The sequence below is a fragment of the Gopherus flavomarginatus genome, chromosome 23, assembly GCF_025201925.1.
Source record: "Gopherus flavomarginatus isolate rGopFla2 chromosome 23, rGopFla2.mat.asm, whole genome shotgun sequence".
Taxonomy (NCBI): Eukaryota; Metazoa; Chordata; order Testudines; family Testudinidae; genus Gopherus; species Gopherus flavomarginatus.
In genome coordinates, this window is record NC_066639.1 from 2,268,334 (window position 1) to 2,291,538 (window position 23,205).

Consider the following 23,205-nt stretch of genomic DNA (forward strand, 5'->3'; position numbering starts at 1 on the left):
ATGGGGAAAGTATCTGCTCTCATTGGGGTAAAGCTCAGTGGTAGAGTGTTTGACTGAAGATCAAGGGGTCCTTGCTTCAAATCCAAGTGCCCTCTAATAAGCCTCTTATTTTTTTATTTTTATTTTTGAAAAAAGGGAAAACATTTTCATTTCCATTCTCCATTATGTTCAGGAGCTCCACTATACGGGGATGCTTGAAATGAATGTAAACACTCAACATTTCACTGTCCAAATGCATAAAAATCTAGCCAAGCTGACCATCAGCTGAAATCAGTTCCAATCCTCTAAGTGTAGAGTTTATGTTTTCATCCATTAAACAAAGCGATCATAGGAATGTACATTTGCAGATCCCTCCTTCTCCAGGGCTGTGCTGTGTAGAAGAACAAGAGCCACGTCCAGTTGGGGTTCAGGAGTCTGACAAGCAAAGGCAACTTGGTGCGGGATAAAGTCACCAGCACTTTGGCTCCTTCTCATTCAACCAGCAGCTGGGCCTCCAGAACAAGGCATGAGAAGATGACAGTGGCTGTGAGCAGGAAAATAGCCCCCAAGAAGCTGGATAAAGCTGTCAAGATCCTCAGGAAAGTCACCATGCCCATGTCTAGCATGTACTGACTGCAGCAGGGACCAAAAAGGCAGAGAAAAGCCCTCAAAAGTTGTAAGCTGCCAAGCCCCAGAAGGTGATCAAAATCCTACCTAAAATCAAGACAGGATAAGGCTAATGTCATCTCCAAAGCCAGGGCTAAGAAGGTAACACTAAGAAAGAAGTGAAGAGATTTCCATTGGGATGACTCCTGCTCTTTTATGATTCACCATGGACCACTCAAAGAGATCAAAGTCCTGCAGGACAAACAGCCTCATGGACAGTATAATGAAGTGGTGGCAGCGGAGAGGTGTTTCTCTTCCAGAGGGGAAGTGCTGCGTTTTGTGTAACACCTGCCAGGTGAGTCGTGCACTGACAGGGCAGCTGCCCGTAGCTCCCACATGAGCTCATTCTCTTCGATCTGCTTCTGCCTTTATTTCAGAGCCTGTACTAGTGGGAGTGTGTCCCTAGCACTTCACCAGCTGTAGAACAGGCTCTGTCTGCATCCCAGCTCTGATTAATCCCACTTTTTAATGTATTCCTACTGCGATACTTTCCCAGTTCTCTGCCTCATTCTAACATTCCGGTCAGAGACTGACTATGGGGAGGAATGGACTAATTTGGATGACATTCAGTAAGTTGCCATAGTACGTGACTGAAAGCTCTGCTGGAGGTGGGCAAGAGTCTGTTACACACACAAAATAGCTAAGCTTTATCAAACTACCTGCTACATATTCAAACCTTCCTGTACACACACAATAGAAATTGGGGCACTGAGAAATGGCAACTTGCCTTTAACACAGATCATTGTTTTCTGTACATCCAGAGGCATTGAAATAGAAGCATATTACCTTTCAACAGCTGCTATTTCATGTTCAGCAGCAAAGCCTGTCAATTTACCACCCATAGAGCTGATTGTTTCTAACTGCAGGGTTAGCCAGACCATTCAGTAACATTATCGCTCTGTTTACAAGGCCTTTGGTTAGTGACAAATCATGAGACTTATCCCTTCCTGCTGTAATTCCACTGACTCAAGTGTTCTCTTTCCCCAGTTCCTGTTCCAAGAAAAAAAAGAAATTAAACAACCTTCAGAACTAACATGCTGTGGGAAACTGGAAATGTTGATAGCTCAACTTATTCAGTTTCTTCTGTGTCTTGTGTATGTCTATCTGCTTCGTGTGTGTGACCGGTGGGGCTTTTTGTTTGCTCCAGGCAGGTTCAACCCTGTCAGATTTGTCTGTGGGGAGGGGCCAGAGAAAACAGACACCCTGGCCTTCCAGGTTGGGGTTAGGCAAAGGAATAACAACCCTGTCCCATAAAAAACAAAATATGTTACAGAAACAGTGGTAGGAACAGTGCTAGAGAAACTGGTTAATAATCACAATGCCCAGGCTTGAAGCAATCGGAAATACAGAATTCAAAAAGCAAAGCTCAGGGGAGATTTGGGGTTTATTCTCTGAGCTTAGCCACGTGGTATAGCACAGGGAGCATTTTTGGAAGTCTCCCATCCCACAACTGGGGAAAGGAAAAGGATTCTTAGGTTCTAGCACGGATTGAAGGAGGACAGTGATGGGGAATAAGGGACTCCCTCTGACTTACTCTAACTATGTCTGTTGTTACAGAGGAGGAAATGACTTTTTCCCTATCCCTGCCCTGTTCCTGCTCTTTGTTATAGTTCAATATATTTTAAGTGCGGAAAATAATAATAAAAATATCTGCTCTCCAGCACAACCTGAAGCAACATCAGAACAACTGGGAATGAAACAATTTGTTCCCCAAGGGAGAACTCGATGACTAACAATTGCTTTGAAATGGGGGAACAGGATAACCGTGATGCTCAGGGTTAGTTTAGACTAGGAAAAGTGATGGAGTTTAGGTCAGGTCAAGGGGAAAGCTAATGCCAACCACTGCACCTGGGCTGCATCTGCACTACAACTTTTTACATTAAGATGACTAACTTGAGCAGTTAACGCCATGTACAGTCCTAGTGGATGGAAGGCACAGGTAGTTTTTGACTCAGTGTACCTTGCTGGGATCAAACCTCTCTCCCCAACTTGGAGCTCATGAACATTCCTGGCTGGAGGGATACACACTCCTATGACTCAGAAGGAAAGGAGTTGATAGAAAAGATCATAGGACTGACCCCAAAGAAGGCTGATCTGCAAAAGGCAGAAGACGGCAACTTATCTGGTGGAGCTGGGACACCACGGTGAAGACGATGCAAAAATCACTTTGTGGGAATTAGCTAATGTGATTTTTTTAAAAAAAAAAATTCATTTTTGCCAACCCTAGTCAAGGGATTTATTACAATTCTCTCTGCTGTGCATTTTCTGATGTCTAATGAGCCTTGAGCACTGATTGAAGCTTTGCCCGCACTCTGAGCATGTGTAGGGCATCTCCCTTGTGTGGATTCTACGATGTGTGTTCAGGGTACAGCTCCGATTGAAGCTTTTCCCACACTCAGTGCATGTGTAGGGCGTCTCTCCCGTGTGGATTCTACGATGCGTGTTCAGGGTAGAGCTCCGATTGAAACTTTTCCCACACTCAGTGCACGTGTAAGGCGTCTCTCCTGTGTGGATTCTCTGATGTGTGATAAGGCTTGAGTGCTGACTGAAGCTTTTCTTACACTCAGAGCATGTGTAGGGCGTCTCTCCTGTGTGGATTCTCTGATGCGTGATAAGGCTTGAGTGCTGACTGAAGCTTTTCTTACACTCAGAGCATGTGTAGGGCGTCTCTCCTGTGTGGATTCTACGATGTGTGTTCAGGGTAGAGCTCCGACTGAAGCTTTGCCCGCACTCAGAGCATGTGTAGGGCATCTCCCTTGTGTGGATTCTACGATGTGTGTTCAGGGTAAACCTCCGATTGAAGCTTTTCCCACACTCAGTGCACGTATACGGCATCTCTCCTGTGTGGATTCTCTGATGTCTGATAAGGTTTGAGCTCCGACTAAACCTTTTCCTGCACTCTGAGCATGTGTAGGGCGTCTCTCTTGTGTGGATTCTCTGATGTCCGATAAGGTGTGAGCGCCGACTAAACCTTCTCCCACACTCAGCGCACGTGTAAGACGTCTCTACTGTGTGGATTCTCTGATGTCGGATAAGGTGTGAGCGCCAACGAAAGCTTTTTCCCACACTCAGAGCATGTGCAGGGCTTCTCTCCTGTGTGGATTCTACGATGCGCATTCAGGGTAGAGCTCCAATTAAAGCTTTTCCCACACTCAGTGCACGTATAAGGCGTCTCTCCCGTGTGGATTCTCTGATGTCGGATAAGGTGTGAGCTCTGACTGAAGCTTTTCCCACACTCAGTGCACGTATAAGGCGTCTCTCCCGCGTGGATTCTACGATGTCTGACAAGGGTAGAGCTCCAATTGAAGCTTTTCCCACACTCATAGCACCTGTAGCGTATCTCTTCCAAGTTGATTCTGCCACTTGTTATAAGGTCTGAGAGGCTACTAAAGTTTCCCTCTGGCCTCCCCTGAGTCTCACAGGCTTTTGGTTTTTCTGGGAGTGCACAACTCCTGGAAACATTCTCTTTGGATCTTCCTGATAACATTCCATGTGCTTCTCTTCGCTCAGCATCTTCCTGACGGGGTTTCTCCTCCTTATTCTCACTCACCATCCCATCACCTGATGGGAGACAGAGAGAATCCAGACACAGGTCACTACCTACACCGGAAAGAAAGAAAATCTCAGAGAGAGGAATGGAAAAAGGGATGAACAATCCAAAATATGTGTGGGAGAGATCAAACCTATCAGGAGCTGATTTTCCCCAAAACCTTCCCCAGAGGAGAGAGGAAGGGATCAGTTTTGGTCTGCATCTCACGAGAACACTCAGAGGAAAGTGAGATCGCGGAGCGACCTGCTGCCAGTTGTCAGTCAGAATAGGAGGGAAGCCATGAGTCACATCTGCCATTATGATTCCACATCTGCAGGGAACAATCCTGAACTTGGAGAGCTCACAGGGTCTTTGTAGGGCATCCCAAATGTTTCCTGCATTCCCACACAGTTGTTGAGTTGGTTTAACCAAGTCCTCACCTGTGCAGGCAGCTCTTGGAAGCACTTCTTTCTCACAGCCCTGGAGGTCTGGAACCCACGGCTCTTCCCCTCGTTCCACCTGGGAGATCACATCAGGTTTGGAAACTGGAAACCCTACTGCAGGCAAAGAAAACCAGGGAGGTCAGTAGAATTTGTGGGATACTTGTCACAAAGAATAGTCCATGGTTTTAACCCCCAGCTCATTGTTAAGCAGTAACATCCCAAGGCCAGCTTCCTTGGTTCAAAGAGGCAGGAGAGTTATTATGATTATAAATCATATTCATTACATTAGTGCTAAGCAGCAACTAACATTGGGTCCCCATTGTGTTAGGACAAATACAAACACAGAATAGTAGATGACCCATGCCCTGAAGAATTTACAATCTAAATACACAAGACAGGCACAGAATGGGATAAGGGACAGAACCCACTGTAAGAACAGAGATATTCAGGCCTGCCTGTAAAGCCTATAGTTTAAGAACTTAGGGGTATTTTTATCACTTAGCTACTTATAGGAGTATGAAAACAAAGAATCAAAATCACTGTCTGTATTTGTAATAGCCTTCTCTTGCTGTGACAGTCTGAGGCCTTGTCCTTAGGCTAAGACCTTTGGCTAAGCAGCAGGGGCAGCCATAAGCTGGGAAGCAAAGGGTCACATCCCAAACCAGTCACACTGAAATAAGGTGCTATTGGGCTGTTAGGAAGATGATCCTGTCCTGATAGTGCCCAGCACTACCAGATAAAGAAACAGATCTTAAGATGGTTAAAGAAAACTTAGTTTGATAGCAGCCTGGTTTGGCAAGAAATCACTACTCAATGCTTGTGGTTGTGAAACTCTCATTTTTGTATTCTTTTATCTTTATGGCCACCGCTTTACAATGTTAATCAGTCTGGTTCTCTAATTGTTTTTGTCTGCTGCATAATTAATTTTGCTAGGTGTAAGTTAATTAGGTAGTGGGATACAGTTGGTTAGAGAATTATGTTTCAATGTGTTAGGATTGGTTAATTAAATTTCAGTACAATGATTGGTTAAGCAAAGGTATAGCTGAGAATATTACTGTATGAACTTAGTCAAACAGGAGGGGGAACAGGAACAGGGAATGGGGAAACAGGGCAAATGCTCTGAGGCATCAGAGCTCATAGACTCATAGATTCTAGGGTCAGAAGGGACCCATGTGATCATCTAGTCTGACCTCCTGCACAAAGCAGGCCACAGAACCCTATCCATCCACTTCTATAACAAACCCCTAACCTACGTCTGAGTTATCGAAGTCTTCAAATTGTGGTTTGAAGACCTGAAGCTGCAGAGAATCCACCAGTAAGTGACCCATGGCCCACGCTGCAGAGGAAGGCGAAAAACCTCCAGGGCCTCTACCAATCTGCCCCGGAGGAAAATTCCTTCCCGACCCCAAATATGGCAATTAGCTAAACCCTGAGCATGTGGGCAAGACTCACCAGCCAGCACTCAGGAAAGAATTCTCTGCAGTAACTCAGATCCCATCCTATCCCATTCCATCCCATCCCATCCAACATCCCATCATCGACCACTGGGCATACTTATCTGCTGATAAACTAAGATAGATTGCCAAAATTAGGCTATCCCATCATACTATCCCTTCCATAAACTTATCAAGCTTAATCTTAAAGCCAGATATGTCTTTTGCCCCCACTAAACCCCTTGGAAGGCTGTTCCAGAAATTCACTCCTCTAATGTATAGAAACCTTCATCTAATTTCAAGTCTAAACTTCCTAGTGTCCAGTTTATACCCATTTGTTCTTGTGTCTACATTAGTACTAAGCTTAAATAATTCCTCTCCCTCCCTAATATTAATCCCTCTGATATATTTATAAAGAGCAAGCATATCCCCCCGCAGCCTTTTTTGGCTAGACTAAACAAGCCAAGCTCTTTGAGTCTCCTTTCATATGACAGGTTTTCCATTCCTTGGATCATCCTAGTAGCCCGTCTCTGAACCTGTTCCAGTTTCAATTCATCCTTCTTAAACATGGGAGAGTAGAACTGCACACAGTATTCCAGGTGGGGTCTCATCAGTGCCTTATATAACGGTACTAACACCTCCTTATCTTTGCTGGAAATACCTCGCCTGATGCATCCTAAAACCGCATTAGCTCTTTTAACGGCCATATCACATTGGCGGCTCATAGTCATCCTGTGATCTACCAATACCCCAAGGTCCTTCTCCTCCTTTGTTGCTTCCACCTGATGCGTCCCCAATGTATATTTAACCTTCTTATTATTAATCCCTAAGTGCATGACCTTGCACTTTTCACTATTAAATTTCATCCTATTACTATTACTCCAGTTTACAAGGTCGTCCAGATCTTCCTGTATGATATCCTGGTCCTTCTCCGTGTTAGCAATACCCCCCAGCTTCGCGTCATCCGCAAACTTTATTAGCACATTCCCACTTTTTGTGCCAAGGTCAGTAATAAAAAGGTTAAATAAGATTGGTCCAAAAACCGATCCTTGAGGAACTCCACTAGTAACCTCCTTCCAGCTGGTAAGGGGGACACGAGGAAAACGCTCTGCGGTGTCAGAGCAGATAAGGGGGACACGCCACCGAAGACCCCAGGCCCCCTGAATCTTCTGGGCAGCCCTGGGTGACAGTCATTCTCTTGTCTCTGTTGGGTATTAGATTGATGTAGGTTACTCCCAGTGAGTCCTAAATGACCCATTCATATCACCCCATGACAGCTATGTGACAAAACCCCTCACGTCTCCTGCTCTTTATAATCATAGCAATACCAATCACAGCAGGAAACTGAGGTGTGTATTGGCATCATACAAGTATCACCAGAAGTCCCACCTCTATCTCAGACACATTGCTCACAGCCCCTGGAGAGAAAGCAAAGCACAGGAACTGGACGTTAGTCCAGCAAACACAGTGGAGGACAAGCTGCAATCCTCACACACTGGTCAAAAAGGAGAGGCATGTGGGTCCCTATCCATAGAGAGGGGCTGGCAAGAGGCCTGATACCTGAGGGGCCATTCCTTGAGCAGACCATGGAGGCAGGTCAAAGGCTTAGCTACTCCTGAACTGTGACATTGCAAAAGCACATTTTGGGGAATTAGGAAATCCAGTGACTCAGGTGAAATGGGAGGGAGAATTAAACTCCCCTAGTGGGAGGAGAAGGCTGGGGAATTAAACGCTAACATTCAGGAGCAACAGCCTCTAATTCTTCTGGAAAAGGAGAATGTAAGAAACAAGAACTGGGCTACGCAACCTCAGGAGGGACAGGCTCAAAGATCCAAGGAGCCTGGAGGAAAGACAGGTTGTGGCTGCTGCAGATGGGGATAGGGGGGACAAGACTCTCTCCAAACCCTCACTCTTCTTGACCCTGCCCTGATTTTACGATCTATGAGCTAGTCTCACGTCTTGTGGGCAATTTTATACTTGCTAGAGCTAAGATGCCATGATCAGAGTATTACTTATTATTTTGGTACATGCGTGGAGGCAAAGAGGTGAGCATAAAGAAATGGGTTATTAAGGGCAGGTCGACATTACAGCCGGGATTGACGCTCTGAGATCAATCTAGCCATGGTCGATTTAGTGATACGATTTAGTAAACGTAGCCTAAGCTTGCTACAGTTCAAGGCCTTATATTAAGTTGAGGCTTTGCGAGAGTGGTTATGCTGAAGTCTAGGATTTACCTGAGGTTTAGGTAGGGATTCAGGGTTAAAGGTCTGGGATCCCCCACAGCTCTAGATCCTCAAACCTCTCCTGCCTCCCACTGACCCACCCAGCCTACTTCCTGGGTGCCCTTCCTCCACACTCCCCTCTCCTTCTTCCCATTACTCGCAGCCGGCACCACCTCCCGGCGCCTTGGGAGCTTCTTGTGTTCCCTCCTCATCCCTTATTACCTCCTCCCTCCCTGCTGCCTGCTAGTATATGGGAGATAAGGAAAAAAAGGGGGACAAAGAAACTTGTCAAAACTTGGATGATGAATAAAGGTATAAAGTTATTACTGCTCAGGTTCTTTATAGACCCCACAGCTTCTAATAACCCAGAGGACAGGACTTCTTACCCAGCGAGGTCACCGTCTCATAGTTCTCCTGCATGACATCCCTGTAGAGGGCTCTCTGAACAGGGTCCAGAAGAGCCCATTCCTCCCTAGTGAAATACACAGCCACCTCCTCGAAAGTCACCGGCCCCTGAAAAAGAAAGAGTCCAACACTCAGGACCTGCTGCCCCACTCACAACCTCACTGTTCATGGAACAGCAGCACCAGGTAAATGGAAGCTCCAGGAGGCACATGTTAACAGAGTCCCACCCCACCTGGCCTAGAGCAGCCAGGAGGAAGAGAGAACCTTTGTGTCTCCCAGCTGACAGATGGAAGCAGGGTCATCACATTTATCACATACCTACTAGCCAGAGCTTAATATAGGAGATGGGGCTGTGTCTGGAGCCTGCTGGTAGCTCCCTGGTAGGAATTCCAACACTCTCCAAATAAAATATATGGAAGAAAGGGGAACTCAATAGTAAAGAATAGAAGTTAGAAGGTCAGAATTGTAGAAAGTTGGCAAGGGAAGCTAACAGAAATCAATGATCAACCAATGAAAATAAGAAGGAAGTTTTTAAAAGGACAAAATTAATCCTAACAATGGTCCAGATAACTAGAGTTTTGAAAGACCTGCTGGAGGAGCGTGGTGGACTGTTAATGTTGATTTTAATTACGACTTGGAACTCTTGGGAAATTCCAGAAGACTGGAATAAAGCTAATGCTGTGCCAATATTTAAAAAGTATAAAAGAGATGACGCAGCTAATTACAAGTTTGTCAGTCTGAAATCGATACTGGGCAAGAGAATGGAGCAGCCAATACTGGATTTCACTAAGAAAGAAAGGAGAGTTGTTAAATTTAGAAGCCTTTTTAGAACAGGTTGTTCCAGGACAACTGGTTCTAAAAAAGCTTTTAAATTTAACAAAGGCTCAGGCAGTTGTCCACCCAGCCCCCAGCCCCAGCTCACACCCCCCCTCCTCTGAATGCTCCACCCTCCTTCTCCTCCCCATCCCCTGCTTCCCGCGAATGTTCGCGGGAAGCCTGAAACAAGCAGCAGGCAAGTAACCCAGGCCGGGGGTGTGGGGGAACGGCGCGTGTGGCTCAGTCTGGCTCCACCAGAGCGGTTCCCCCTAGCCCCAGTTGAGCGCCCCAGCCGGGTCCCGTCTAAGCACCCCTGGTTCGGGCTGGTCCTGGCCGAGTGGCTCCGACCCGGCCCAGCTCCGGCCCCGCAGCACCGGTCCCGGCCGAGCAGCTCCAGCCCGGCTCGGGGAGTTGGATCCTGCGGCGCCAGTCGCGGTCCCAGTCCTGGCCCCAGGCAGTGTGGTAAGGGGGCAGGGAGGGAGTGTTTGGTGGGTTGTGGGCGCGTGGATAGGGGTCAGGGCAGTCAGAGGGCAGGGAACAAGGAAATTGAAGGGGGCATGGGTCCCAGGGGGCAGTCAGGAAGGAGCAGGGGTTGGATGAGTTGGTGGGGGGCAGTCAGGGACAGAGAGAAGGGGTGGTTGGATGAGGCAGAGGTTCTGAGGGGGCATCAAGAATGAGAGGAGGGGTTTGATGGGGCGGCAGGGGGCAGTCAGGGGACAGGGAAGGGGGGGATGTGACAGGGGTACCCAGAGTGTGTGTCAAGGAACACGGGGGGTTGGATGGGGCACGGCCCCCGGGGGGGCATGAGCCCCTCGTGAGGTGAGGAGGAAGGAACCTGTTGTTAATATTTTGGTAGCTCATCACTGGCTCCCACCCTCCCATACATCCCACCCTCCCATACATTTACTGCTTCTCTCCCTCCAAGCAGAACCCACCACCAGCTCCCTGAGAATCCCTTACCTGAGCCAGCTCCATTGCAGCCATTGCCTTCCCCCTGGGAGGATGGGATGATCTGGAGCAAAACGTGGACGTTATTCTGTAGTCTGCCAGGGTGAGAAGGGCAATGTGAGAGCATTCACACAGGGTTTCTGTCCTTTCCACATGTCGATTCCCCCCAGGATTTTCCCTGCTAATGGACATTCTAGGTTCTGCCACATTGGGAAGCACAGAGTGACCTTATTCCAGAACAGATCTAGCCTCCTCCTACCAGGATGTAACCCTCTGACCCATAGTGAAACCCTCCCAGCAGCAGAGTCTCTCTGTTACACTTCTCAAGTTTGCGGGCGATACCAAGCTGGGAGGGGTTGCAAGGACTTTGGAGGATAGAACTGAAATTCAAAATCATCTGGACAAACTGGAGAAATGGTCTGAAGTAAATAGGATGAAATTCAATAACGAGAAATGCAAAGTACAGCGCTTAGGAAGGAACAATCATACAAAATGGGAAATAACTGCCAAGGAAGGAGTGCTGTGGAAACAGATCTGGGGGTAATAGTGGATCAGAAGCAGAATCTGAGTCAACAGAGTTATGCTTTTTTTGCAACAGTAAGTATCAATTGGGGATGTATTAGCAGGAGTATTGTAAACAAGATACGAGAAGTAATTCTGCCGTTCTACTCCGCACTGATTAGGTCTCAACTGGAGTAGTGTTTCCAGTTCTGGGGGCCACATTTCAGGAAAGATGTGGACAAAATGGAGAAAGTCCAGAGAAGAGTAACAAAAATGAATAAAGGTCTAGAAAACATGGCCAATGAGGGAAGTTTGAAAAAACTGGGTTTGTTTAGTCTGGAGAAGACTCAGAGGGGACATGATCACAGTTTTCAAGTACATAACAGGTTGTTACAAGGATGCCAGAGAAAAATTGTTCTTCTTAATCGCTGAGGATAGGACAAGAAGCAATGGATTTCAATTACAGCAAGGGCAGTTTAGGATAGAGATTAGGAAAAAAACTTCCTAACTGTCAGAGTGGTTAAGCACTGGAATAAATTGTCTAGGGAGGTTGTGGAATCTCCATCACTGGGGATATTTAAGAGCAGGCTGGACAAACACCTGTCAGGGATTGTCTAGATAATATTGAGTCCTGCCTTGAGCACAGGGGACTGGCCTAGATGACCTCTCGAGGTCCCTTCCAGTTCTATAATTCTATGAACCAAAGGCCAGAGAAGAGCAGAATCAAAGGAGTCACTCTGGGGAATTCTCCCTGTCACTGTTCCCAAGACAGCTCTCTCAGGTTTACAAAGCTGTTTGATGCTCCAGCCTTTATACAGTCTCTCCTGGCAGTGCCCCTTTCATGGGCTGGGCCTAGTTTTAGCTTTTGAGAAGCGTGACCCCTGGGGCTCTGAGACTGGGCCTTCTTGCTTCAGCATATCTTGTTTCTTTCTGTGGCCCCCCAGCGAGTCCAAATGAATAGATACTCCTGACAGAGACTGTGAACATGAGAACGTCAGAGCTGCCCACTGCATCAGACCAATGGTCCATCTAGCTCAGTGGCCAATGCCAGGTGCTTCAGAGGGAATGAACAGAACAGGTAATCATCAAATGATCCACCCCGTCACCCATTCCCCGCTTCTGGCAAACAGAGGCTAGAGACACCATCCCTGCCCATCCTGCCTGTGACACTGGCAGATGAGGAGTTAGTTCTTGCAAAAGCCCCCATGTCTTCATTGAACAGGGACAAAAACATAGCTGGAATCAGTCTGACTCACCCGTGTTAGTATTAGGAACTAGGATTATAAGAATGTGTTTACACTTTATTGAATGCTTGTGAGTTGCTGCCTGGGTTAATATCTGACTAGTTGCATTGTGAGCCTCTGTGGCTCTGTAAATTACCAGACAGGAGAGAGACTTTACCTAGGTGAAGTGCTGACTGGCAACCGAATGCATTACATCCTGCCTGGCAGGAAAGGTCCATCAACACCAGAGAGACTATTATGGGATGTTAAAGACGACAAAAGACTGTTGTTGTGCTCTTGACTTCCCGTTAGCTCAGTTTGCAGCTCACAGCACATGGCAGGAAGGGGATAAAAAAACCCATACAGAAGGAACTGATTATCTGTATGTTGCTTGGACTCTGGGGAGCAAAGATTCTAGGCATAAGCAAGAGATCCCGAGCTGATTAGCCTGGTTTAGTGCTAAGGAAGATATAGGGCTTGCTTATTATAGAGGCTTCTATTACCTTTTGAAATTTAAGACTGTAACTTGTCTCCATCTATAGGATTACCTGTTTTAACTTTGTAAACAACTCTCGTTTCCTTTTAAATAAGTCTTAATACAGGTTATTACAGGACTGGCTACAAGTATTGTCTTTGCTGTGAGATCTAAGATTCAACTGATCTCCGTAAGAGACTGGTCCTTTGGGACAAGGTCAGGCGTGACAAAGCCCTGGCTGGGATGATTTAGTTGAGGCTTGGTCCTGCTTTGAGCGCGTGGTTGGACTAGATACCTCCTGAGGTTCCTTCCAGCCCTGATACTCTATGATTCTATGACTGGCAGTAACCTGAACATTGCTGTGATTCGTGGGCTAAGGCAACAGTTCTCAACTAGGGGTCCTGGGCCCGCTAGGGGCCACTAGCAGGTTTCAGGGTGGGCGCCAAGCAAGACCAGTATTAGACTCACTGAGGCCCAGGGGAGAAAGCTTAAGTCCCAGCGCATGGGGCTGAAGTCCAGGGCCTGAGCCCCACCACCCGGGGCTGAAGCCAAAGCCTAAGCAATGTAGATTAGTGGGGCGCCTGAGGCATGTCACCCCGAGAGAGGAAGAAAGTGCTCAGAGGACTCAGCCAGAAGGTTGAGCTCTGACACACTACTGGCTTAGAGGGTCTCTGCCAGTCAGGAAGGGCTAGCAGCGAGGGAAAACTGGCAACTGATGGTTGGAGGTGTGAAGAGGTTTGGGGTATGGTGGGGGAAGAAGCATCTGGGACTGGATAACCGGGGGCTGGGCAGTCTCCATAGGGGACACTTGCTCCTCCTGTGCCCTTTCCACATCCTCTTGTGAGTAGAGAATGACCACCCTGTCCCCACCCCCAGAGGCAGCCGTGTCTCAGGACTCTCCCAAGTTCCACCCACTAACTCTCTTCCCATTTGGGGTAGAGCTCGGGGCAACAAATTACCACCAAGATGAACCCAGCTGAATGCTGTTTGTTCTGGTGCTACAGGGGCCTCTGGTGGGTGAAAGGCAGAACTGTAGCACTTCTCAGGCAGAATGTATCTTCTTCATGCCAAAAAAAAAGAAATTCTGAGCTGGACGTGAATTCTGTGCATACGCAGTGGTGCAGAATTCCCACATGAGTAACTCACACCTGACACAAACATAACCTGCTCACTCCCGTCTCTTCTCCCTATGGGTCGAGTCCCAGAGCTGCTGCTGTCATTAATGCACAAAGGCTTTCACTCCTGTTAGTGCTGGCAAGACCCAATCCAGTTACAGGACTGAACCCTTATTTTCCTAGCACCAGGGACAGTCTCAGCTGAGGGGGAGGTGAGATGGGGAGAGAGTACAAAGGGGAAAGTTGTTGTACCCATGTTGGTCTCATGATAGCAAATAGGTATTTTTAATTAGTTGTAAAAAAATTACCTCACCCACCTTGTCTCTCCAAGAGATCTGAAAGTGGCAAAGGAGACAAACAGGAAGACAGAGCTCAGGACCCTAAACCAAACATTTCAAACTCCTGGAAGAAACTACATTTCCCTTCTACCCCTGGGTATGTTTGGATCCTATATGAGGGACCACCCCATTCCCCTCACAGCAGCAAAGGGAGACTGCAGCCAGCCCCAGATGGTCCTTCCCAATCCTGGCATGTTTGTTGTGACAGTTTGTGTGTGGCGGGTGCACGGGCTGGGTACAGCTGGACCCATCTGCAGATTGGAAAGTCAGGGCAACTCTAGCACAGCTTGGGGGCTGTGGGAAGGGGGAGCAGTTCTGGAGCTGGGTCTCTGTCCTCTCAAGATCCCATGGCACATGGCTCTGGCAGCATCAAGTGGGTCCATCACTGCAGGGGAAGATTGGGGAACTGTCTGAGATCAGGGTGAGAACTGGAGGGGAGGGTCCATGCTCAAGAATGGGGGATGGAATTCACCTCCCCACCCCTCTGCAGAGCTCAGCAACTAGGGATTTATCCAGTGAAGTGAATTTCACTCTGGGTGACTTTGAGTCAGCCACGGAAAGATCCTTGGGCCTTAGGTTCCACACTGGCCACAGGAGTTTACTAGTTCTCCCTCCCCAGACGGCCGGGGGCAGCCAGGGATAATTAGTGGGTTATGGGAATTAGAAGATGAAAATTCACTAAGAACAATGATATTTCTGTGTTTATTATTAAATCCCCAGACTCCCACCAATCCCCATCCTCCTTCCGATGAGCTATAAATATCTAAAGGACTCAGCTACTGATCCTGCAGCCAGTTCCTGCCCTTCCCCACTTTCTAAAGCAGCACTTTTAACACCAGGGCAGGGAAACATGTAAATACTTTGAACCAAATTCCAGAAGCTGCTGAGCATGGAGAAGTGAAAATGAAACCAAGGTTCCATCTCTCCAAGGACCTTGCCCCTAGTGCAAAATAACAGACACTCCCCAGAAATCTGAAATGGCCACTTCATAACTGACAAAACGTTAATAATCTGTTCATTTCTGGGAATTACCAACAAGAGAAACAACCCAGTTACGGTGATATCCTGAGGAAAAGATCTCATGTGTCTTTAGATCATACCCATTTGTAACCTGGAACTTTATACACTAAAATGCCTAATTCATAGCCCTACGGTGATTACCTGGCATCACTACAGGGCAGAATTAAGGTTGGGTCCCTTAGCTGTGAATTTCCATCCCCTAACATATTGCAATTGCGGTTAAATGGGTTTGACAAAATTCATTTTGTCTATTTCTTTCTTTTAATTTCAACAGATAGTGATATTTATTTTTAAGCCCTTTTTTCAATGTTTACAATTTCAATGTTCAGAGTTGTGGGAAGTTATGGGAGTCCTCTGACAACAATTATTTAATTATAGTAACCGCTGAGATTCCAAAAGCCAAATCATATAACTCTTCAAAGAGGAATTGTCAATGTCACACCCAAAATATACAGTGTAAATATCCTTAAATCAAACTCCACTTTTTCCAGAAGCATTTCTGTATATTACTTATACAAATATTTTTTCATGTGTGTCTGTGCACAGTGAAATCAGCATTTGCTGCAATTTATTCATAAAAATCTAATCATTTCAAACATAATTTTAAGTAATGAAGTACTTGAATTCTTTCACTTCCTAGACTCGAATGTTTCATTTCAGGATAATTACTCCCTCCCTGTGATGTATTTTTCTCTCAGTACCATAACCCTCTTGTGATGTAGCTCTTGTCTGGGTTCTCTCCTGAGGCCAGTGGCATTATGATCAGAAGGTGACACACTGACACATGAGCAGAGACATATGGAGGAGGGTGGAGGACGAGGTAACATGGAGCCTACCAGGGTTGAACATGGCCCTAAGAACAAACACCCTCTCAGCCTCTCCTCTCTCCCACCTCCCAGAGTCAGTAACTCGGATAAATCGTTCCTTGAAATCTAAATAGCCCCAGTTTGAGAGACTGTGATTAACGCAGGTACCTTAGGGGCTGCTGCACCAACCCCCTGCCTGGATGAGGAGGATGAAGAATAGCAGTAAAAATGGGTTAGGCTGGGAGAGGGCACAGCTGATGTGAGACTGGGAGCCAAGTTGACCAAGAGGTCAGAACTCATAGAGGGTTTAGAAGAAGTCAACAGGACTGGGTAGAGACATTTCAGTGTATTTTCCCCATTAACCATTCTGCCATGTATTTAATTTAGAAACTTTTCATTCTCATCTAAACACCTTGGAGCTAAGCTGGGTTGATGCATTTCCACTTACAGTGGTACAGTTTTAATTAGGTGTTTAATCAGATGCTCATGCAACACAAAGCAGTGAACAATGGGTGTGCTTTCATTCATTAACTTGACTGTGCTGGGCATCACTTTTAAAAAAAGATGGTGTGAGGAGTGTCAAAATTTTAGGCATTAAGAAATGGTAGGTAGGTGTTAGTTCCTTTCTCATGCGTTTCTCTCCTTATTTTAATGGCAGTTTTGAATTAGTATTAATACAATGTTCTTTTAACAGCAGTAGGGTCCTTTTGTATAATTGTTTGCAAGATTTCAATGGATATTGCGAACCAACCGTCTTAACCTTTTATTTTGAGATTCCAAAATACAACCCAGCGCACCTCTCCTGAACGACTGCAAGCCCTGGCCGGTGACATGTTCCTTAGAGAGCAAACACCTGATGAGCCTTTTCACCCTAAAAGCGCACATTTGGCTCTTTGACATTGCTTTATTCGCCCCGCCAGAAAATGCTAAAGGGAACCCAGTCATTACACCCGACCGTCACTAGGTACAGTTCTACCAGCTATGGACCAACATTCAAATGGTTCTGTTTGTTTATCTTTCATTCAGCATTGCAATTCTAAGATCCTATTTAAAAACTGGAAGTGAAATCACTGAAGCAAGTTAAGAAGAGAGCGGCATCGGGCATAGGTGGGGGTAAAACAACAAATGGAAAGAACCGACTATGCAAAAAGGAACATAGCAAACTATCAGAGCCCCAGACCTCCGTCCAACTGAACCCACCCCAGCCAGGCATATTAAGCTGGATCTCTGAAAAATTGCCCAGCCCGTCTGGCAGTGAACGCTGCGTGTTACAGACAGAGCTACAGTGTATGCGTCTGCTCTGCTGACGTGCTGCTTGGGTACGGAATGCACCACGGCCACAGGGAGCAGAGACATGGACTCCTACAAAACACATTCCCAGATACAACTCCAATGCCGCATCTCCCCCACCTCCCCACTGTCTGCCATCCCCTCCCCTACCTCCACATGGCCATTCTCAGCCTATTGCTAACTCCCAGCCTTCAGCACTATAAATGAATAAAACATGGTGTTACAAAAGGTGGACTGTGCCACAGAAACCTGATCTGGACGTGAGTGAGGTTCTTGATACAGTTCCACATGGGAAACTATTTGTTAAATTGGAGAAAATGGGGATCAATATGAGAACCGAAAGGTCAATAAAGAATTGGTTAAAGGGGAGTCTACAAGGGGATCATATTGAATGGTGAATTGTCAGGCTGGAGGGAGTTACTAGTGGAGTTCCTCAGATCAGCCTTGGGACCAATCTTACTCAACACTTTTATTAGTGATCTTGGCACAAGAAGTGGGACTGGGACACAAAGCCGAGAGGGATTGCCAATATGGAGGAGGACAGGAAAATCATACAAGAACATCTGCATGTCCTTGAAAGCTGGAGTAATAGAAATGGGATGAAAATGAACAGTGCACAAATTCTAGTTGTTAGTCCCCAAGTGTATAATTTTGCAATAAGCTGGGGATTTGTCAATTGGAAGTGACAGAGGAGACTGGTTGATCAAAGGATAATTATGAGCTGCCAATGTGATGCAGTCATGAAATAGGTTAATGCAGTCCTAGGATACATCAGGTGAGGTATTTCCAGCAGACACATGAAAGGGTTAGTACTGTTATAAAAGGCACTGATGAGACCTCATCTGAAATACACCTCTACCTTCTGCCCTTAATGTCTCTGAGTCTATAAACTGTGCTTTGTGTTGCACAGACACTGATGGAGATCAGGGCCCCATCGTGCAGCACATGGCAGAGAACCTGACTGAGATCAGCACCCCCATTCTGCCGGGCACTGCACAGACAGAGAGGGACAGTCCATGCCCCAAAGAGATCACAATCCAAAGAGACAATGGGTAGGAGGAAAACAGAGAGGGGCTGTGACTTCCCCAAGGTCACCAAGCAGGTCAGGGACACAGCCAGGAACATACCACGTTAACGCCAGAGCCACATAACCCGCAGCTTGGAAAGGTCCCCACACCTCATTGTATTAGGCTGCAGGAAGAGGTGGTTTGTCCACGGATGCACAGGCTGTCTTGGCAGGGCAGCTCAGCTGCGGTCCCTGCACACAGCTGGGTGTGTGTGTCATGAGTCAGGAGAAGTCAGTGTCCAGTCCTGTGGGGTTGTGCTCCTCGCTCATACCTCCAGCACTCACTGCTGCCCCTCCCTTACCAGCTGCACTGGTCAGCCAGCCCCAGGACTCTATGAGGTCACTGTCCCTCCCACTCCACCACTTCAAACCTGCAAATAGGGACATGATGCACCAGTGCCAGAGTGCACTAGTGTAAAGTCTGTCTGTACTAAGGGTTTGCGACAGTGCCTAAAACGCCAGTATGGCAGAGACCTTCAGTGCCCAGAACAACAGGACGGTGGCACTAGAACTGGGATCTAGTTTTAGCTCTGTCACAGACCTTGCACACATCAATGTTTCTCCTCTCAGCTTTAGTCTCTTTACCCAGCTGCCCACTCACTGGGGTCTCCTCTCTCTCCACAGCTGCTCACCACTAAAATCTGTGTGCGTGTCACCAGAGCTGAGGTACTTCAGCTCTGGAATAGTCTTACAAGGGGGGCTGTGGAGTCTCTTTTCCTGCAAGTCTTTAAGAGCAGGTAAGACAAACCTCTGTCAGAGATAATCAACATATAATTGGCCCTGCCTCAGCAGAGACAGCTGGACTTGATGACATCTTGAGGTCCTATCTAGTCCTACATTTCAAGGATGCTATGCGATATATATGTATAAAACAACATACAGAGAAAAACCGCACAACATGATGATGTCAAGCCATTCAAAAAACAACAACAAAACAAAAAACTACATTGCATAGCATAAAATGACACAATACTAAGGAGAAGAAAGCAACACAATGCAAACTAACACATCTTAGGACAAAAGTACACAATGCAAAATAGCTCAACTCAAACCAACACAACATAGACACTAAACAAGCTCATAGACTCATAGACTTTAGGGTCAGAAGGGACCAATATGATCATCTGAGGCAAAACAATGCACCATAAAACTATGCAACACAACATGGTGCAATCACAGTTAGAAAATGCAACATGCAAAACAGCTCAGCATAGAACAGGACACAGCACAAAAGAGAATTATTTCAATGCAGGCCTGGAAGGGATCTTGAGAGGGCGTCTACTCCAGCCTCCTGTGCTGAGGCAGAACCAAGTATCCCTAGACATTCCCAGACTGGTGAATCTCTAACCTGGTCTTAAAAACCTCCAGTGAAGGGAATTCCACAGTCTCCCTTGGAAGCCAATGCAAGGCAGATACAGGCCAGAGCAATGCTGAACACACATGCTGGGCTTGTGGATAAGGGAAGAGGCAAGAACTGAAACAATCTGGGTTCAGTTCCCAGTTTTGCCACAAATTCTCCATGCAAACTTGAGCAAATCACTTCAGCTTTCTAAGCTTCAGTTTCCCCATCTGTAAAATGGAGAGTCGCCTCCCACCATTGCCCTATTTAGTCTTTGTGCCTTTTTTGACAAGGCCTCTCTGTCCCTGTGGGCATGTCTACACTGCAGTCAGACACCGGCGGCTGGCCTGTGCCCGCTGACTTGGGCTCACACGGCTCAGTCTGCAGGGCTGTTTAATTGCAGTGTCAATGTTCTGGCTGGGGCTGCAGCCCAAGGTCTGGCACCTTCCCACCTCGCAGGGTCCTACAGCCTGGCTCTAGCCTGAGCCCAGACATCTACACTGCAATTAAACAGCCCCTTTGCCTGAGCCCTGTGAGCCTGAGTCAGCTGGCATGGGCCAGCTGGGGGGGTTTAACAGCAGGGTAGAGGTACTCTTGGTGTCTTTTCCGCACCTATCACAATGGGGACCCTGATCTTGGTCAGCGTCTGTGCAGAGCCCTGCACAACAGGAAGCCTGATCTCAGTTGGGGACTATGCAACTCCTAGCATTACAGGATCCCTGATTTTGTTTAGGGCCCCTGCAGCAACTGGCTAAATGTGGGGGCAGGATCTCTGTCAGGGCCTGTGCAGTGCACAGTACAGTGTTGGGGTGTGATGTTTGTTAGGGTCAGTACCATGCCAGGCCCAACGGGGACAAACGTCTCAGTCGAGGTCTCTGAAGTGCCCAGAACAATGGAGGCAGCTGTTTGGGTCACAGCCCGGTCTCACCCCCCAGCCCCGCCCAGCCCCACGCAGGGACCCGAGTGGGGCCAGGCCCCTCCCCCCGCCAGGTCCCGCGGGGCCCCAGGGCAGATCCTGGCCAGGCCCGGGGGGTGCTGGGCTCCTGCGGGGACAGCAGCTCCGAGCCCCCAGCGGGCGCTAATCCCCCCCGAGCAGATCCCGGCGCTGCGAGATGCCGGGTCCCCCCCCCGGACACTGGGGCAGAGTCACCACCCGGCCCGGCTTCCCCCCGGGGCTCGCTCCGGGACCTGGAGCTGCAGCTCCGCAGCGGGGCGGGCAGAGCCCGGGGCGGCCCCAGGGTGGCTCCAGCAGGGCAGGGCCCGGGCCGGGCGCGGGGGGGTTAATGAAGGGCTCTCCCGCCGCGATCTGCGCATGCCCAGAGCCCCCACGGCACAAACCCTTCTCCGGCCCCGGGAGAGGCTCCAACGGCCCCGCGCGAGCCAGATCCACAGCCCTCCCCAACGTCACTTCCTGTGCAGGGAGAGTCGGGAACTACATCTCCCAGCCTGCACCGGGGCTAGGCAGACCGTCTCCCCGCCCCTTCTCCTTTTCCCCTGCTGAGAAACCGCCCCCCCCCGGCCTTTTCCCGGGGAGCGGTTTAATACAGCGGCAGCGCTGGGAGGGCTTGTGACCTCTAAACAACCGCCAATCCCCAGCCCTGATCCCCCTCCAGCGCACCCCAAACTCCAAGCTCCCCCCATCCCTGACCCCCCCAGCGCACCCCAAACTCCCAGCTCCCCCCCAGCCCTGACCCGCCCAGCGCACCTCAAACTCCCAGCTCCCCCCCAGCCCTGACCCGCCCAGCGCACCCCAAACTCCCAGCTCCCCCCAGCTGTGCCCTGGTGAGCGGTGCCCAGGGGATTTAGAGGCCGGGGGGGTCAGGGCTGGGAAGAGCTGGGAGTTTGGGGTGCGCTGGGAGGTTAGGGCTGGGGGGGAGCGGCTGGGGATGGGGCGAGCTGGGGATTTTTGAAAGCAGGGTAGCGATATCTTTGGTGTCTTTTCTGCAGCTGTCACAATGGGGACCCTGATCATGGTCAGTGTCTGTGCAGAGCCCTGCACAACAGGAAGCCTGATCTCATTTGGGGACTCTGCAGCTCCCAGCATTACAGGAGCTCTGATTTTGTTTAGGGCTCCTGCAGCAACTGGCAAAATGTGGGGGCAGGATCTCTGTCAGGGTCTGTGCAGTGCACAGTACAGTGGTGGGGTGTGATCTTTGTTAGGGTCAGTGCAATGCCAGGCCCAACGGGGACACAGATCTCAGTCAAGGTCTCTGAAGTGCCCAGAACAATGGAGGCAGCGGTTTGGGTCACAGTCGTGCGCTGCCTGGCACAAGGGGGGCTGTGATCTCAGTGCAGGTCTCAGTTTTATCTGGCACAACAGTGGGGTCTGATCTCACCTGGGGTCTCTTCAGTGCCTGGCAGAACAGGGTCCAGATCTCAGCTGGGGTCTCCGCAGCACCTGGCAGAACAGGGCCACGCTCAGTACGATAGGAGCCCTGATCTCAGTCACACACCTGGAGAGAAAAGTGGGAAGATTTTCGAGAATTCAATATCAGTATTTCAGAACTGAGGAGAAAATGGGGCACAAACTAAATATTTGCCAATATAAGGGACAAGCATCAACATGTGGGGAGATTTTATGTCACCATTCAACAGTTCAAGAGAAAAGAGGGGAAATTGGAGGGGATTATACAGGGATATTGAATCAACAACAGGATGGGACGGACTCTTCTTGCCTCACACTCAGAGGGCCAGGAGGGAGCCCTGGGTGATGTCTTTTCACAGGGGAAAGGAGCGGGGCTGGAGGCAGAAGGTCGCTGGCTGTGGGGAGGGGCTGGCAATGGGGTCTGGGAATGTGACAAGCAGGTGATGTGGGGGGGAAGGAGTAGCTAGACTAGGAAACCTGGGGCTGGGCCATCCCCATGGGGGACACTTGCTCCTCCCTCCCCTTCCTGGCCCTTCCCCCGCCCTGTTGCCAGCAGAGAGGGGCCCCCCAGCCCAGCCCAGAGGTGTCCCTGTCTCAGGGCCCCCCCAGCCTCTGCCCAGTTCAGAAATCACTCGGGGGAACCATTTCCCACCCACACAAGGACAAATCCCTGCAGGTGAAAATGGGGGAAACACCCCAAACCTGAGATCTGAACTGGCCATTGGCGAAGGGCAGAGAAAATGGGGCACAATGGGGGGAGGGGAACAGGGAACTTCTCAGGGGTTGGGGGAGGGGGGGGTCACCCTGGGTGCTGCTCGTTGCTCTCTAGGGAGAAAGGGGGCAGGACGGGAGGGGAGGGGGGTCCCCACGGGGGGGGGCAGCGGTAAATCCGAGGGGATCTCAGCCCCCCCTTTCTCTCCCCGCTCCTCGGGGGTCACCTGGTCTCTCCCCCCCCCCCCGGCCATGTCCGGGCTGCACAGACATTTCCCCCCCGCCCCTTTCCCAGCCCCCGCCCGGCCCCACGGGGGGTTAATGCGGGACTCTCCTGCTCCGCCCCGATCTGCGCATGCCCAGAGCCCAACGGCACAAACCCTTCTCCGGCCCCGGGAGAGGCTCCAACGGCCCCGCGCGAGCCAGGCAGAGCCGGAGCGGCCCGCGCTCGCTGGCAACCCAGCTCCAGCTCCAGCTCCACCTCCACCTCCCCTCCTCACGTCACTTCCGGCCCA

The 23,205-nt window shown here is 49.0% G+C and overlaps 1 pseudogene; it reads right to left on the reverse strand.

The window, feature by feature from the left end:
* Positions 1–97: 97 nt before the first annotated feature.
* LOC127039414 (gastrula zinc finger protein XlCGF57.1-like) lies at positions 98–23,175 on the reverse strand (annotated as a pseudogene).
* Between the last annotated feature and the right edge of the window lie 30 nt (positions 23,176–23,205).